This window comes from Podarcis cretensis, assembly GCF_951804945.1.
Source record: "Podarcis cretensis genome assembly, chromosome: 1".
Taxonomy (NCBI): Eukaryota; Metazoa; Chordata; class Lepidosauria; order Squamata; family Lacertidae; genus Podarcis; species Podarcis cretensis.
In genome coordinates this window covers 44,574,857-44,587,847 of record NC_137170.1, presented here as the reverse complement: position 1 = coordinate 44,587,847, position 12,991 = coordinate 44,574,857, and the positions used below count along the sequence as shown (strand labels likewise).

At 44.1% G+C, this 12,991-nt stretch overlaps 1 protein-coding gene and 1 long non-coding RNA gene across 4 annotated transcripts in view; one reads left to right on the top strand and one right to left on the bottom strand.

Moving 5' to 3' along the window:
* Positions 1-551: 551 nt before the first annotated feature.
* Positions 552-4,386, bottom strand: LOC307209940. The gene is made up of 3 exons (XR_013835791.1): positions 3,597-4,386; positions 3,046-3,192; positions 552-685 (listed from the first exon to the last, which is right to left on the bottom strand). It is a non-coding gene; the product is annotated as an uncharacterized lncRNA (long non-coding RNA).
* The window catches only part of INO80 (INO80 complex ATPase subunit), a 55,326-nt gene continuing 45,796 nt past the window's right edge, over positions 3,462-12,991 (top strand). For all 3 annotated transcript variants that reach the window (XM_079964277.1, XM_079964276.1, XM_079964275.1), the window contains exon 1: positions 3,462-3,599. The gene's annotated coding sequence lies outside the window, so the exon portion shown is untranslated. The remainder of the gene's footprint in view (positions 3,600-12,991) is intronic.

The window sequence follows — 12,991 nt, the reverse complement described above, 5'->3', positions numbered from 1 at the left end:
TGTGCTTCCTGTATTGTTAACTTCATGACAAAGGGGGAAGGAGTCCCCAACCCTTTCATGATGATTTCAAAAAAACCACACCCAACAACATAGAAACACAAATCATCTGCAGAATTGTTAGCTGTTCCCCACTGTTCCCCAATACAGTAATATCTTTGGAACAGGTTTTCCATTCTGGATCGCAAAATTCTCCCTGGAGCAATATAGAAAGTTATTTATTGCACCAGGTACCCATAAATAATAGCATTATTTGTACAACATAGTCTACAAAGGGAACAGCAAACATTTTAAAGCAGCTCAATCCTACCCATGTTTACTCCGAAGTTCAATTATCAATTGGACATGTGATGCAGTACTGTATAACTGTGTTCTAGGTTTCAAAAGGTTGTTGTTGTTCAGTCGTTTAGTTGTGTCCGACTCTTCGTGACCCCATGGACCAGAGCACGTCAGGCACTCCTGTCTTCCACTGCTTCCACAGTTTGGTCAAACTCATGCTGGTAGCTTCGAGAACACTGTCCAACCATCTCATCCTCTGTCGTCCCCTTCTGCTAGTGCCCTCCATCTTTCCCAACATCAGAGTCTTTTCCAGGGAGTCTTCTCTTCTCATGAGGTGGCCAAAGTATTGGAGTCTAAGCTTCACGATCTGTCCTTCCAGTGAGCACTCATCATGATCTGTCCTGGCTTCCTTTTTTTGTGGGGAAAACAATTACATGGTAAAAGGCCTTTAGTTGGGCAGAATTACAGCAGCAGAACTGCAAGGAAAGGATCCTAAGCATGCTTATTTAAAAATAGGTATGAGTTGTTCATTTTCAAAATAGAAGGGCAAAGCTGTATATTGTTTGTTGGAATTTGAACAGATGTTTCTTAAAATGCAAGTGTGTACATTTCAGATATAAACCTAATATGCTGGGTTTTTTGGTAGATGGTTTTCCCAAGAAAACTCTTCACAAGGCAGATGGAATGTTTTTCTCTAAAATAAAAGTCGTGTTTCTTCTTTGTGGTCTTTTTGCATTCATGTATATAGGTCCTGTATCTGCACAGAGCAACATCTTTTAGAGCTTCAAAATGGAATCCAGCAATCATCCTTCAAACAGGTGGCCCCTGCACTGTATACAGGCCTTGAGGAATAGGCAACCAACTTAGCACCACCCCATTCACTTTCATGCACTACAGAATTAATGTTTCGCAGCTTTCCTCAACATTTTTTATTCTAATTTGCTGGACGTACCTGTTACGTTATATATACAGTGGTACCTCAGGTTAAGAATTTAATTCGTTCTGGAGGTCTCTTCTTAACCTGAAACTGTTCTTAACCTGAAGCACCACTTTAGCTAATGTGGCCTCCTGCTGCCACTGCATAATTTCTGTTCTCATCCTGAAGCAAAGTTCTTAACCCAAGGTACTATTTCTGGGTTAGCGGAGTCTGTAACCTGAAGCGTCTGTAACCCAATGTACCACTATACTAAGCCCCCCCCCCCCCCCGCCCGATGGATTTGGACACTGCGGCCTAGATTACCCCTTTAGCTGCCTGAAAATACAATTCCTCAGATATAAGTAGAATAACAACTTAAAAGGAGCCCTGCTGAATCAGACCAAAGGTCTATTTAACCTACCATCCTATTTTTCCACATACTTACTGGTCTATTTCTCCACTATTGAGAGCAAAAGCTTCCATCTCCCATTCACGGGTGGCTGGTGTCCACTAGACTTGGTGGGGCAATTAAGAAGTCTAAGGTGTGTGGCCAAGTTCTTCCCCTTCCATTATACTGTGGACACTTTAGGAATTGCTGTTCTATAGATAGCACCTAACTAAATGGAAAAAATAGCCTAGTTTTAAGAAGGGTTTCCTGCTCTCCCAAACACTTCTTCTGGGGGGGAAAGTTCTGTGGCCACTTGAACACTGCAATTGTATTAATACCTGGCACTTAAGTGTCTTCTTATGGCTCAGAAGGGGTGGATTCATACAACAAATACTAGATTACTCAGAACTAAGCCCCACTGAATTCCATGTGGATCACTCCCTGGTAAGTATGAACAGGATTGCAGCCTGGTTAGACTTAAAAGGTGTCACACAGGACTGTTAACAAGGAAAGAAAAGGATTCCATAACTTTCCAGATCTACTGGAAAAGATTATGCCCCTGGCTCAGTGTATTCATTTCTACATCTTTCCCTCCAGAACGCTGAATAAAGTGCAGGGATATTACATGGACTAGGACCTGCATTAAAATCACCACTCAGCCATAAAACTTACTGTGACCTTTGAGCAGTCTCAACATAACCAGCTATTCTCTGGTACCTGGTATTCAGTAGCAGCTTATAGTCATCACAACTAGGAATAGTCAGATCTATGGATGAGGTTAATCTGCCCTTTCAAGTTGGTGTCAATCTTTCCAGTTGTAAATATGCAGCACGAAAAAACTTAAATTTTGTCTAAAATGTGTCCTTAGGTTTTAGAGATATAAATAGGAAAGTCCTGGCCAGATATATATACATGCACACATACAGTGTTACATATAATTTATATCCTTTTACCAAAACAAATACATTGCAAGAACAAAATACACTGCAGCACCTTAGAGCTATCACAATTTTCCTTGCAAGGCAGTTACAAAAATAGCTCAATTATTTTCCACAGTGGCAAACCTTTTACAGTAATACTGAAGTGGTAAGACAAGAAATGTGCGGGGGGTGGGGAGGTGAATTGAAAGAGAAATTGATACCAGGTTATATCAAATTAATGCATGGGGCCTTTGATTAAAGGGATCCAGTTCTCAATCTTATTTCATTCACTGTAAGAGATTTATGTGCCGTCTTTCGGGCTTTAATAAAAAACAGCCGTGGCAAAAGCATGCTGGAGAAACCGCGTGGAGACGAACTGCGAACAGAGAGAATTCGATTACTGCATGTGAAAATACTTTCAATCAAAAGGAGGGCTCTCAGTTGATCGCAGGCCTACCAAGGTCTACACAGCCCCACCCCTAAACACAGGAGCAAGGTTAGCCAAACGCTACGTCACTTCCAAGGAGCTCCCGTTGGAATCTTACCCTCGCGAACCTTTAGCTGGCGCCTCGCGCGAGAATTGCTAACTCACGCCAGTCTCTTCGGCCGAAAGCGTTCGGTAATTTCCGTCACCGCCAGACTCAACCAGTCGAACGATGAACGAATCGATGCCACAGGGGTCCTTGTGGGTTCTATGTGGGGGGAAGAGCACGGGATGTGGGCTCGGGGACAGTGTGGCGATTGCGGCGAAGCACGCCGCCGAGTATTTCTAGGTGGGGGCTCCGAGGGCCAGCTAGGGGTGCCGAGTTCGATTGTTCTGGCCTGGCCATGGCGCCTCTCCTCCCCCCCGCCATGGCTCCCCGTGTCCCTGCTCCTCTCCTCTCAGTGAGCGAAAGTGGCCGCCGCCGCCGTCCCAGCGCCCGCAGCCGCCGCCTCCTCAGCAGCAATAGCGCGGCCGCCATCTTGGCGAGGCAGAAGCCGAGAGGCACCGCGGCAGGGCACAGGCAGCGCCAGCGCAGCGCGGGGCGAGAGGCCGGCGCCAGAGAGCGGGGCGGGCAGCTCGCAAGCCACCCCCGGCCCAAGCCGGGCCACGCACCAGGTAAGACGCCGGGGCTCCCGGGCCGAGGCAGGGGGAGGCGCCGGAGGGACCCGCTAGGCCAGGTTCCGGCTTCCCCCCCGAACCCAACCCCTCCTTCCCGCTCCCTCCGCAGCGGCCCCGGCAGCCGGGCCTTCTCTTAAAGCGACAGGCCCTGCCGCTCCTCTGGGGAGGAGGGAGGGAGGGAGAGCAGGCACACGCGCGCCCCCCACTGCGGAGGGGGCGGGACCCCGGCAACCTCCCCTCGCCCGCAAAACGCTCGCGCGGAAGGAGGGAAGGCGCCCTTGGCGGGGCCCGTGCCGCCCCTCGGCAGCGTGCGGCGCCGGGGTGAGGGTGTGTCGGTCGCACCCAGCCCACGTGCGCGCCCCGCGCTTTGCATGAAGGCGGCGGACGAGGAAACGGGAGCTCAGCGTATGGGCTTGACAGCCCCGCCTTAAGCAGCGTCCCGGTTTAGCCTATAGGATTGCCAACCGCACTGCTTCCTATGCGGTCTGTTAACCATTGGAACGTGCGGTTCGACTCTTTATTCGGTTTTATTTTGGTGTGGTTTGTGGGGGGTTCAGGATTAGTGCTTGCAGATTCCAAGACCCCAGCATACTTGAGCGTCAAGCGTAAAACAGAAAATAAAAGTGCATATCGGTTTCGCAATTTTAATCTGAAAATTTCTGTTCGCATGGATTATGTAGAACACGTGCTTAAAAGCTTTAAATGACTTACTGGTCACATGGTAAGTGTGATCTGGTAGTTTGATCTGGGATGCATATAGTGCATCCTGATCACACTCCAAAAGGTTTGGCTGCTGGGCTGTCCTTGGTAACTGGAAGTTATAGGCTGGCAATCATGGAGGGCTGTTGGTTAAGATTGTGCTGTTCCGTGTTTTAACTGGAAGGTCTGACTAGCTTGTAGCATAACATGATGACTATCACTTCCTTTGCTCTCTGATTGCAAGCAAACTCTTACCTTTCACAAGTGCATTTGTGACAGGTCAGTATGCCTGTGTTCCATACATACTAATAGGAGTGAGTGTTTCTGTTATTTAAAAAACTTCAGTACGCATCTTAATCTTGGCTAATATGCCATCTCCTGCAAGGTTTCTTGGGTAGAAGTAGTGTTTTGACAGAGGAGATGTAAATATCAGTACAGTCAAACCTTGGTTGTCGAATGGCTCCGTTTTTGAACATTTCGACTCCAAAACGTCAAAAACCCAGAAGTAAATGCTCCTGTTTCTAATATCTTTTGGAAGCCAAACATCCAAGGTGGCTTCTGCCTGAGTGCAAGAAGCTCTTGCAACCAATCAGAAGTCTAGCCTCGGTTGCTGAACATTTCAGAAGCGGAACAGGCTTCCGGAACCGATAACGTTCGACAACCGAGGTTTGACTGTACTTATTAGTGTACTAAGGGCTGTGATGGTCTGCTTGTAATTAGACCATCACAGTGTATCATTTCCAAATATTGGATATAAATTGTTTGATTCAGAGCAGCTAAATTCGTTCCTCTACTGCAGGGGTAGCTAATCTGCAGCTCTTTAAATGTTGTTGAACTGCAACTCCCATCATCCTCAGCCATCATGGCCAATGGCCAAGGATAATGGGACATGTAGTTCGGCAGTGTCTGGAGGGCCATTCATAAGTTGGCCACCTCTGCTCTGCTGTATCTAAACCAACATGGGGCTGTTTTGACTGGAGCTTGATTGTTTTTCTTCATGCTTTTTAGTGCTTCAGGATTAGAAATGTTATGTTGTTAACATCTTAATTATAGAAGCCAAAAGCAGTCGTTCAACTAGAATATCTTGTATTGCTACTTGAAAAATTAGAATGAGAAAGAACATGTGGCATAGGTTAAAACTTATCACTGCTAAACATTTACGTAGTACTTCAGATTTGCAAAGTATACGTTTGCCTTCAGAACAGTTCTGTATTTGGTTGCTAGTATTACCATTTCACAGATGAGTAATGGAAATGTATGGCCAGATCCTACCTATCTTTTAACTGAAAGTAAGCCCCACCAAGTTTAATAAAGTCAAAGTAAATGTTTATAGCAGTATAACCTCAGTATAGTTTTATCCATTCACATAGTCTTTGAAAAAGGTGGAACTTGAACTTCCTTCCCAAATCCAAATCAATAAGATTTCCTAGCAATTTCCCCCCTACTCTGTTGTTTAGCAACCATGAATATGTTGTTCTTTGACTTTAGATAGCCACAGATTCAAATCAAAATGAAACTCAACTTTAAGAAGAAGAAGAGTTTGGATTTGATATCCCACCTTTCACTCCCTTTAAGGAGTCTCAAAGCGGCTCACATTCTCCTTTCCCTTCCTCCCCCACAACAAACACTCTGTGAGGTGAGTGGGGCTGAGAGACTTCACAGAAGTGTGACTGGCCCAAGGTCACCCAGCAGCTGCATGTGGAGGAGCGGAGACGCGAACCCGGTTCCCCAGATTAGGAGACTACCGCTCTTAACCACTACACCACACTGGCTCCCATTTAATCAATTTTAGTTTTTCTGTTTACTGAAACTGATGCAAAATTTAAAGAAAAAGTAAAGTACAGAAGAATATTAAATTAGGATTGATTTATTTCCATAATCTGATGGTAAAAATGCTTTTGCTTTAGTGGAACCCCGCACAGTAAACCTAAGACAATTCTGTTCAAGTTAAGCACAGAAGGAACTGACTCAGTGAAGCAAAACCACAAATGTCATGTATTGGCTGTGAAGCGACCTATGCACTAGTTTTGTATAAGGGTCAATGGTCTGTGTGACAGATGTGTATATCACTTGTTGTCAACCCTTGGCTGTGTTTTCTACCACACAACAGCAAAGTTTACTACATACAATGGTACTTACAACAAACACTTGTGGATTTGTTACAAAGCAGCTCTTCTCTCAGAATTAAAGTTGTTTTTCATGTATGAAAATGTGTTAAGCTGCTGAAAAGTCATCCATTATCAGTTTGCTCATTTCTTTCTGTGGTAGGTAGGTTTTTACCTGTGTTAAGTATGTTCTTGTCCGGACTCCTATGTTGATTTCAATCTTCGTTGTTATATAGTAATTCTTTAACTATTCTTGAAAAAGGCTTTTCTAGAAACTTACTAAGTTAATAATGTCTTTATTGGGCTAGAGCCTGAACACTTTTTTCAAGAACATGTCCATTTGAGATTACTGATTTGCTATTCTGAACCAGTGGCATACAAGCATTTTAGTATTGCAGATCTCTCCGAAAGTACTAGATTCCAAATAGTCTTTTTGGAGAAGTCTTGTACAAATACCTGATTAGAAGCTTGTGCAGATTTTAGATGTGGCATAGTCCACAACCCAGAACTGACGGTTATATGGGTTTGTGAGGGATCACGTACAGTGGTGCCCCGCAAGACGAACGCCTCGCAAGACGGAAAACCCGCTAGACGAAAGGGTTTTCCGTTTTGGAGGCGCTTCGCTAAACGAATTTCTCTATGGGGTTGCTTCGCAAGATGAAAAAATCTTGCGAGTTCCCGCGGGGTTTTTTCGCTCCCCCCCCCCTTTTCCCAAGCCCCTCATCAGCTGTTCCGCTGATAAGCCGCTTAACAGCTGATCGCTAAAAGCCGCTAGACCGCTAATAGCGCTAATCCGCTAAGCTGTCAATGGGCTTGCTTTGCAAGACAAAAAAACCGCTAGACGAAGAGAATCGCGGAACGGATTCTTTTCGTCTTGCGAGGCACCACTGTACTGTACTTTGTTGTTTTCTCTTCACCTGCCATTATGTGAGAATGCAACAAAAGTCACAGTTTGACTAACAGTGTAATCCAATGGTACTGCTATGTCAATGCCACTGATGTCAATGTAGTAGTAGCTTAATGCAGTTGGGGATCCCTTACACTCCTAGCAGCAAAGTCAACAGCAAAATTATGCCACTCTAAAGAAGAACATAACAACACTGACGGACTCCCCCACAGCATCCTTGGCAACACTGCTTACACCCACAAATCACAGCATCATGTGTTAATGATGCCTGCACACTGCACAGTAGCCAGCATTGGAAGAAACCAACCCACTTACTATGGTGGCAGACACGCATCTCTGCTGCCACCCTGCCTCACACACCAATCTGGCAGTCACAAAGACGCACTAGTGCCCTTAGTAGTTCACACTACCACCCTGCAGCCAGCATAGTCCAGCAGTTGTCACCAGTACCTATGCACTCCTGAAGTTTGTGTCCTCTTATATCACAAGCATGGGCAGCCTACAAATAGTCACACTTTCATCAGGCAAGGGCATAGGGGAACACAGGAAATGTTGCCTGGGCTTTTGGCCCTTTACTTGAAGGATGCCATTCTGGCTTTATTTAGTGGGCCAGGCCTTCCAATTTCATAGGTGTATTTTTGGTGGTTCTTATTTTTTTTAATGTAAGTTGCCCTGGGTCACTCTATGAAGTTTAAAAAAAAGAATAGTAAGTATGGATGCTGCAAGTTGCGACACCCAAGCATATCTTTAGCTCATTTGGAAGACACTATTTGATGTATTCACTCAACTTCTACACCTGCCCTGAAGTTTGACAATCCTAGGATGGTTACATACAAATGACTATAAAATCATTGCGTACAAGATATAAACAGTCAGTTGCAAGTTAACAAAAACATTAATATATAGCAAGCAATCACAACATAACCTCTGAATCTTAACTCACCCAAACCCAAATCTTTGGGTTTCCCAGGAGAGGAATTCAAGGCCCAGTAGGCTATGATAAAGGGAATGATACCAAGAGGGAGCAGCTAGCCAGTGGACGAACAAGCAAGCACGGTAGCCACAACAAACTCCTGGGGAGCAACCTTATGAGCTCCCTGGTAGGCCAGTAGGAAAGATAATAAAAATGGGAAATAAGGGATAGCAGTTCAACTCCTAGCCTAGGGATTTATTTAACTCACCACAAGGCAAAACACACATTTTGGCTGCCTAGCTAAGCAGCCAGTAGTCTTGGAAGCAAAAAAAGGTGGAGATAACATGCCACACTTCACACTCAGTAGAGCAGCTCCCTAAATCAAACATCAACTGGAGAAAAACCTAGGATGGAACCTTTGTCACCCAACAGCCCTGGCAGATATAAACTAGGACTAGGGAGGATTTATTTAAAGCTTTTGCTCTGAAGGCCAACTTGTTTTGCATACATGAGGTCCCAGGTTTGATCCTGTACACAGACTCCCTGTGAAGGAGGCTGGGAGGAGCCTGTCAACACAGGCACACCTGAGATTGTCAGGGATTCACACTGTCTGTGTTGGGTGCCTTTGGTAGCCAAGCCAGAAATTGTGGCTTCTACGTTCCTGCCTCTTCTGGCTCAGCTGTTGTGTGGCCAAGGATGCCCCCATTCCTACAAAAAAAGAGTGATGGAAGCCTGCCAATCTACGCAATGCACAGCTGAGGTGTTCCAGAGCGGAAAAGGCAAGTCCTACATGGGTAAGAGGTTACAGGTATATTGACCACACAGCTGTTAACTAGCACCACTTTTCCTTCTGTTGTGGGATCTCACTATTAAAGCTGTTGAAATTATCAACAAATGTGGGGCTGCTTTCTTTGCTTGCCCTTATAGGAACAAGTGAGACAAAGTTGCATTGAGCAATATCAGTGCTAAAGTGAGTTTTAAAAGCAAGATGAGTAGAGTTGCCAACCACCTATTCTAGCAGGGCTCCTGACAGCAGAATAGCACCTGCACCCATCACTGTATCCCCATGCTAAGTTTGGTTGCACATAATTTGTCTGTCAAACAAAATTGAACTTATAGCAGCCCTGCTAGATGAAAAGATGGCAACCCCACATAAGAACAGCTGGATGTGCAAATGTTTGCTGCTGGTTGTTCTGCAAGATTTGCTTATGGTCTGTTCTGTATGGGAGTGGGCAGGATACAGAACGATAATCCGCAGTTGCATAATAGTACCTTTGCCTAAGTGCTCATTATAGGTAGATAAGCTAGCTATTGAGAGAGACAACCATCATTTAGTTGCTCTCTTTCCTGCTGGGGTGCCCCTGATTAGTTTTATTATTATTATTTTTTATATAAAAGGGTTATAAGAGCCTTCCACAACCCAGTGCCCTCCAGATGTTGCTGGACTGCAACTCTCACTATCCCTGGCCTGAGCATTGCCCATAGTGTCTGGATCTGATAGGAGTTTTTAGTATAGTTTAATATTGCATAGTGTTCCTGCAGAAGGGTTGATATTTGAAATGTGCTGGGCTCAAAACACTATTTAAAATAATTTATTACACTACTCTATATTCAGAGTATATATTTGGAGTATACAAAAATAGAATAAAATACTTAATACTAAAGCAGTTTTAAAATATAAAAATCAACATGAATTTTAAAATGGCAGAAATGAAATAGACCAATTTGGCAAGGCTTGGGAGAAAAGTAAAGTTTCCCACGGATGTTGAGAACATAACAGTGTTGATTGAGGATTGCTTCCCTTCTAAGAATACTAGAGAACTGGTGACACAATACAGTGGTACCTCGGGTTAAATACTTAATTCATTCCGGAGGTCCGATCTTAACCTGAAACTGTTCTTAACCTGAAGCACCACTTTAGCTAATGGGGCCTCCTGCTGCTGCTGCGCCGCCAGAGCCCGATTTCTGTTCTCATCCTGAAGCAAAGTTCTTAACCTGAAGCACTATTTCTGGGTTAGCGGAGTGTGTAACCTGAAGCGTATGTAACCTGAAGCGTATGTAACCTGAGGTACCACTGTACTAAAAGCATGTGCTGAAGTCACAGCATGGTTTACCACAAAGCCATGTGGCACCATCAACAGGTCTTCATCCACAGATCTAAGTGACTGTGGTGGAATGGAGGGGAAGAAACATCTTCCCAGCTACTGTTTATCAGGCTCTCTGCTTTCTTCCTGCGTTTGGTTCCGATATCTCCATTAGAAGAGTCAGCTATTAGGGAAAGATAATGTCAGTCATACAGTATTCACCCTTTGCAAGGAGTTGTGGTGGAATTTGTTATTGTGCAGCTCATGTGCCAGAGCACAGATTCTTGAAAGGAAAAAAAGGAATCATGAATGTTTAGTTAGCAGTAGTTAGAGCAGAGTGCCTTGTGTAGTAAGCGCCTGCTTATTTGCATTGGGAATAGTTTATAGAGCTCCTCCTCTCTGCACAGCAAATCCTTACCCCGCAGCTCCTAAGTATAATACAGTGGTACCTTGTTATCAAACTTAATCTGTTCTGGGAGTCCGTTTGACTCCCGAAACTATTCAAAAAACAAGGCACGGCTTCCGATTGGCTGCAAGAGCTTCCTGCACTCAAGTGGGAAACATGTCAGACGTTTGGCTTCTGAAAAACATTCACACACCGGAACACTTACTTCCGGGTTTGCGGTATTTGGGAGCCTATTTGTTTGACAACTAAACCTTTTGGGAACCAAGGTCATTATCTCCAGTCATTATTATAGGGTTTTGAGCTGGTGGTCATGGACCAGAACCAGGCACTCTAGATTCATTTCAGTCAGGGTTTAGGCCCAGTTTTGGCACAGAAACTGTTTTGTTCACCTTGTATGACGACCTCTGTCAAAAGAAAGACACGGAAAATACTTTCCTGTTAATTCTCCTCGACCTCTCAGTGGGGTGTGGGGTGGGGTGGCACCACTTTGCAGTGGTTGCGGTCCTACTTTGGTGATGTTTGGGGTGTGTTCTGCGGCTCCATGGAGCCTTCAGTGTGGGGTTCCACAGGGTTGATTTTCTCCCTCTGATGTTTAATGTCTACATGAAACTACTGAGTGGGTTCACCCAGAGTTTTGGAGTACACTGTCAGCAGTATGCTGATGAAACACAGCTCTATTTCTCCTTCGCATCTGCATGTGTGGCATTGGATGTGCTGAATTGTTGGCTTGCCTCAAGAATGGATGGGATGAGAGCCAAAGAACTGAAGCTCAATCCTGATATGACTGAGGCACTGTTAGTGGGCGATTACTTAGACCGGATGGGTGAGAGGTTGCCTGCTCCTGGTGGGGTTGCATTCCCTCTGAAGGAGCAGGTAAGTAGCTTGGGGGTACTCCTGGAGTCTTTGCTGTTGCTTGAGGCTCAGGTGGCCTCAATGGCATGGAGTGCCTTCATCAGCTTTGGCTAGTGGCCCAGCTGCTCCCCTATCTGGACAGAGATAGCTTAACTTCTGTTGTCTATGCTCTGGTAACATTTAGGTAAAATAAAAACTGTTCAGTTTTATTTGGATAACGCAGATGCATATTGTTTTGATGTAAACTGCTTAGAGACTTTTATTACATTAAACGGCAGAAAAAGTTAATTAATAAATGATAAAATATTATTGAAACTTGTGTTTACTTTTGCGATTATATATATTCTGTGAGCGGTGAAGTCAACAGTATGCACTTTCTGAACTTCAGTGTTAATGTCATAAATAAATTGTGACATCTGTATTGTGTTATCTGCTGGCAAATGCAAGAAGAACTAGCATAAGTCCTGTTAAATTAATACCGTAAGTATCACGAGAACTGTTGAGATATGTGAGCTTGTATGCTGCATTATGCAACTGTTGTAGTGGCTTACCATGGTCTTGGAACACTAGATGTTGGAACACTAGATGTATAGCAAGCCAATTCACATTTTCCTACATTATTCCTGTATCACTTGTGCTATTATGTATCCCTGTCAATGAACTACTTATATTAGATTCTAGAATAAAGAGCTCTCATATCACGTCAGATAGATGATTTTTTAAAAGTCAGTGGAACAATTTCCTCGTTGACTTGTTTGCCATGGACCCCTCTGGGGGATTCTCCAGCATTGTTCTAGAGTGCATGTTTAGTTCACACAATGTGTCGGCTTGGTCTCTTTGGCCTCACAGTTGCCTCATATGAACTGAGTTTATAAACTAGAATACACCTATCTCTTTCCTGCAGCTCTACATTGCAGGGGAAGAGCAACAGGGTTGGGCAAACCTCTTTTTGCTATTTCTCCTTGACAAACCCTTCCAAGAAGCCCCTGGGTTCCCAAGGATGCTATTAGAAAACCACCAATATTCCTCAGTTTCAGGCCAGGTCTTTCTCATCTCTTTGCCAGGGGGGTAGATGCAAGGACAAATAAAAAACAATATTTTTTTTGCAACCTGAATTGTGATCCCTGCTGATAAAATTTGATAAGACTTAAGTGAAACCCTTTGAACATTTTTTTATCACATGATGTTTAATTTTGTTCTGTTATCTAGTTGGACAGTCATGGGAACAAACTTTGAAAATGTAATTCCACAATGACTATTGGTATAGAATTTAAATAGGACATGAGCAACCTGATCTTCCAAGCGCGTGCATTGAAAAGCATTACAGGTCAAGCCAATATAAGCCGCAATAAAAAAAATCCCCATGAAAAGAAACAGGATCCTGTGAATTTATTACTTTTTATATATATTGTAAACCACCCTG